The sequence below is a fragment of the Solanum dulcamara genome, chromosome 4, assembly GCF_947179165.1.
Source record: "Solanum dulcamara chromosome 4, daSolDulc1.2, whole genome shotgun sequence".
Classification (NCBI taxonomy): domain Eukaryota; kingdom Viridiplantae; phylum Streptophyta; class Magnoliopsida; order Solanales; family Solanaceae; genus Solanum; species Solanum dulcamara.
Window position 1 is genome coordinate 55,908,082 of NC_077240.1, and position 5,738 is coordinate 55,913,819.

Here is a 5,738-nt window from a genome sequence, read left to right on the forward strand (position 1 = left end):
CTTGATGTCTTGTGTTAGGAATTTTTTTAGGTTTTATTACCTTCAGAATTATGGAGGACTTGATGGTATTTGTGCCTTTATTAACAGCAGCCAGACAAACACTTCTTTTAATAGCCAAAAGTAAAATTTGTTGTCTTAGTTATCAGCCACCACACACATGCGTAGGTTGAGTGAGGTAACATATTGCACTTGTAATATGACTGCATAGAATAAATTTCAAAAGCACAGTTGACAATATTTTGTTTACGATCTGAGTTGTAGTTTGCATACCTACTAGTCTGACCTATTCCTTGCAGTACCATCTGCACTTAAGCTTTCGTAAGGCGTAGGGACTAGGGGCAGGTTTTCATTTTATGAGGAGGTAAACTTGGTTAGAAGATTTTTTCATGTCAAATGCTAATATTTGTTGAAGCGTGAGAATTGGAAGTTTTGGCAGGAATGGTTAGCACGTTTCAAGTCTTAGGGAAATCTGTCATCACCCAAATTTCTTAGCCGCTACTGGCACCTAACGAGTCACCACTTACTTAGATGAACCATTCTCTGAAGTTACTTTTCGTAACACAGCTTTCATTACAACATCCTAGCATAGTTAATACATAAAATGGTCAAAAATGTCTTTAAATTATGTGAAATTCAATAAAATTATCTCCCGTTAATATTTTAGTCTAAAAATACCTCTGTCATCAATATTTTGGTCTAAAAGAGTCAAAACTATTTTTCCTTAATAAATATGTTATTTCTTTTCATGTTAAACACATTCTTTTTTCAAAATAATAATAATTGTAACTCATCATTAATTTTCAATATATATATATATAGGTGTGTGTTTCGCTGTCGTTAGATTATATGGCGACATCAGCCGACATCAGAGTTTATATTATTAGAATAAAAGGAGTTTAAAAATGGAGAAACTCTCTAATTACACAAACATTCCTACCATATTTACTAATTTTTCTATAGTTTAAAATAGTTACATTTTATACCACTAATAAATAATGGGAAAAGAACATTTATAACCCAAAAAGAGAAAGTATTTATCCTTAAATGTCTCATTACTTTCATATCCCCTTTTTATTTTAAAATTGCATGGGGTATCAATATACCGACGGAGTATCACAGAGGATTAAACTCAATCGTATATAATATTGATATAGTATCAATATACCGAGGGAGTATGTCATAAAGAAGAAGGGGAGCCTTGGAGTAATTGGTAAAGTTGCTGCCATGTGACTAGGAGGTCACGGGTTCAAGCCTTGGAAATAGCCTCTGACAGAAATATAAGGTAAGGCTGCGTACAATAGACCCTTGTGGTCGGGCCCTTCCCCTGGACCCTGCGCATAGCGGGAGCATTAGTGCACCGGGCTGCCCTTTTTTTATGTCATAAAGAATATATTTTCTACTAATTAGAGTTTAATAAATAAGATTGTAACTTTAATAATTTTCTCTCAATTGTTTATTTTTATTTCTTGAAAAAGAGCCCAATCATATATGATACCGATAAGGTATCAATATATCGATGTAATATCACAGAGAATTAAGTTCAATCCTATATGATACAAATGTGATATCAATATACCGATGAAATATCACAGATGATTAATTCATAATAGTATGCTGACATCATGTTGATGTCATGCACGAAATAAGAAAGGAGAAAGTAGGATAAATAATTTGGGTCATGGGTCCATTAAGGATAAGTAGTTTGGGTTGGATCTAATTTGGGTAAATAGTTTTACAATTGAGTCTATTTTGTGTAGTTTTTCCATAAATAATTTCATTACAGATTTCAAGTCGGATATACTTAGATACTTATTTTTTGCTATCAGATACACTAAAGTAGGGAGAGAGGTGAGATAGAATAGGAGGAAGGCGAGTGAGATTTGTCTATGTATCTCAGATACATGCGAATCACACTAGATACATGTATTTTTATGTATCTGATGTAATTCACATGTATCTGGGTTATCCGATACATAGGAGAGTGGCGAGTGAGATGGGAGGAAGGCAAGGGAGACGAGCGAGATTCGTCTGTGTATTCGAAATACATGCGAATCCACTTTAATACAATGTGCTTAGAATAAATTACATTTAATTTTGACCCATGTATCCCAATATACATGTAGATGTATTAGGACACATCAAAATCTGATAAGATTTATAATATTGCAAACTAGCGTGTATCTAAATAATTAGCTCCTAAACTAGTTGGTTTATGTAAGTTACTCTTTAAAAATACAAACTCTGCCCAAAGTGCTAATCCTAAATCTAATTGAACAAAATAATAAACAAAAGAGGAGAAAATATCCAAATACACCCCAACCTATTTGCCAATTCATAACTGCATAGCAATACTTCACATGGGTCCTATTACCCCCTAACCTTTTATTTTTGATATTTTGTAACCCTTAAACGTTGATCTTTTGTCATTAACTAGATATATACATATGATTGTAAACACACGCTAAGAGGGCCTACTTTCTTCAATTTTATTTTACTAGTTAGTTTTGATCCAGTGGACCCCACTTTTTCTACTTTTCTCTTTTAATTAGGTTAAAATCCCCAATTCTAAACATAACCAACATTCAGTCTACTCTTCAATTGAGTATCAACCTTTCTTCTTCTTCTTCTTCTTCTTCTTCTTCTTCTTCTTCTTCTCCTTCTCCTTTTTCTTCTCCTCCTCCTCCTCCTCCTCCTCCTCCTCCTTCTGCTCCTTCTTCTCCTTCTCCTCCTTCTCCTTCTCCTCCTCCTTCTCCTCCTCCTTCTTCTTCTGCTCCTCCTCCTTCTGCTCCTCCTTCTTGTCCTCCTTCTTCTCCTTCTTCTTCTTCTTCTTCTTCTTCTTCTTCTTCTTCCTCTTCTTCTTCTTCCTCTTCTACTTCTCTTCTCCTTATCTTTCTTCTTCTCTTTCTTCTACTTCTCCTTCTTCTTCTTCTCCTCCTCCTTCTTCTTCTCCTCCTTCTTCTTCTTCTTCTTCTTAGCAAGTAATTCTCATTTACTTAGAATTGATTTTTCCTCACTCTCACTTTTTTTCATTTCAGAAATCATCTTTTTAAAGAGTCCTTTTCGCTTAGCTCATTCTATTTGGAGAAGCACCTATAGTTATGGTGGATTAAGAATGGGTCTTTTCAAGATTACTTGCTCCGTCACCTCAGATAATTTTAACATTATTATATATCATGTGATGTAATTATTTTAAAAAATAAATAAAATCTATTTTGGAGTAAAAAATTAGGTCTTGAAAATTATTATTTTTTAAATCTTCAGGGGTCAGATATAATGGTGGACGAGAAAAGTAATTTTGTGATTCTCCGAGGGAAAGGGAAAAGAATGGGTGTACATACATTGTGGTTCTATATTTATGAGTTGAAGAGGGAAATAACTTATTTTTGGGCATTGACAGGAGAAATTCTTTTAAATTCCATAGCTAGATCTCGTTTACCTTGCAATTCTATATTTATAAGCAAGGAAAATAAATTTTGAACCTAAAATCTGAAATAACAAAATTAGAGAAGATTATGAATCCTAAAGCTTCAAGCTTTAAAATAGAAGTTATCATTGGAAGCTCTAACAATGAAAGACAATTTTATTCAAGCTTCAAGCCTTGAAAATGGCATAAAAGAGGAAGAAGATAGAAGATTTGTGGGAGAAAAAGGGCTTAGAAATGCAAAGATTTGTGGGAGAAAAAGGGCTTAGAAATGCAAGTTGTAATTGGAAGCCTTAATTTTTGTAAGACCCCCGAAGTCAGAAAGTTGGAATAAAAAGGAAAAACTCAAGAAAAGTCTACTAATTCCAAGTCTACGAGTTGGTCTATGACTCGTAGGTACTTTTATGGGTCTTAGAGACGACTCGTAGACACGAGTTTAGGGCTAGCAAATTTACTAAGGCAAAAGTGGGATTGACGAGTCACTTGACGACTCGTAGAAATGAAGACGACTCGTAAAAATGAGTAGTGGTGAAACTTCAGATACCTTCAACTTGCAGGTTTCTCAGGCATGTAAGACGAGCTATTTTTAGGACTCGTAAGGAAGACTACGAGTCGTAATCATGAGTCGTAACTAAAGATCAGAGGCCCATATTTTAAGATTTCATCAGACCCGCAAGACGAGACCAAACGACGACTCATAGAAGTGAAAATGAGTCATAGAAATGACTCTATATAAAGTTCAGAGAGTTGTTTTTCAAGTCTTTCTTAGGGCTGCGGGATGAGTCGTTCTACGACTCGTCATTGCTTCTACTATTCGTAGACCCTTGTCGTAGAGTTTCTCAATTAAAAATTTAATGAGGAGTAGTTTGGTATTTTCTCTATATTCTACCAATGTATGTGGACGTTTTTAAGGACTATATTCATTAAGTATTATGTCCTAAATACTCGTAAACTCTTTTATTCCCTCATTATTTCTCCAAATAAATTCTAAACTTCTCTCCCAAGGTTCCTCAAGAGTTCATCAAGCTTTGGTTAGGGTTTCTTCAAGATCAAGCCTTTATTCTCAAATTCAAATCCAATTTCAATCAAGGTATGTGTGGATTGATTCATGAGTCTCTTCCACTCATGGAGTCCAAAGTTTACTTCAAAAATCTCATAAATCTCATTAATTTTAAACTTCAATTTTGATGAATTGAGTTGGGCTGTTTCAATTTTGTTTTCAAATCATTATTAATGATCATTATAATTATTTTTCTACGTAAATTATGCGATTTCAAGTTGAATTATGAATGCCCATGCATAAAGCTAATTTCTATGATGAATTATATGAATTATGATTATGGAGTTCAATGTTTTCAAGGTATTCTTACTGTTTTCAATCAAATTGACTATGTATATGAGTTTTACTCCAAATTCAAGTATGAACTATGATCATGAATTATAAGTATGTTTAAGATATGATTTTCATTCACGTTATGAAGAAAGGTAAATTAGGGCCTGTAGTGACCTAGAACCTAATGATATGAATTATACAAGTACGATTTGTAATGATGAAAGGCCAATACTCACATTACAATTATGTTATGAAATGATCTATTCTATGAATTATGAAGTTTATGAACAAGGTATGATCTATGCTATGTATGTTTACTGTCACGACCCAAGCCTAGGGCCTAGACGAAAGATGGCGAATGAGGAAACCGAAAGTACCTCAAACAAGTCTTTTAACATTCTTTTAGCCTTTCATAGGTAATGACAATAAATAAACAAGCAAAAATTATAATAGTAAATCTTCAACTTACATATGTCCAACAATACCTCTAACTTTTAAATTTAACGGGGCTAAGACAAGTTCCTAACTCACCCTCAATCATAATAGAAAGAAATGCCATAAGTGTATAAAGATCTCAACATATCATAAGCTAGAAATATAAAAGAGTATTGTTTTCGAAACATGGAAACTCACCAAAATTAGTCTTCAAACAAAATCTCAACTAGCCACATGGAGGAGAATGAGGAGGAACACTGGTCCCTACATGGTGATATCATGTAGGCAAAAGAGTGTGCGTTAGTACTTTGAATGTACTAAGTATGTAAGCATACATGAATATTGAGGAAACATTAAAACATTTATGTAATATGAAACATAATGCAATGAATGCATAATCAATCATATAGATATCCTTTAAAATATTCATTTGTGGGAAGATGACCATAACCGACATTTAAGACCATGCGAGCTATTACATGGAATCCAACATAACCTCCTATGTTGGCCAGAGAGACTACTTGCCGGGTAGAACTCCATCAACTTCAT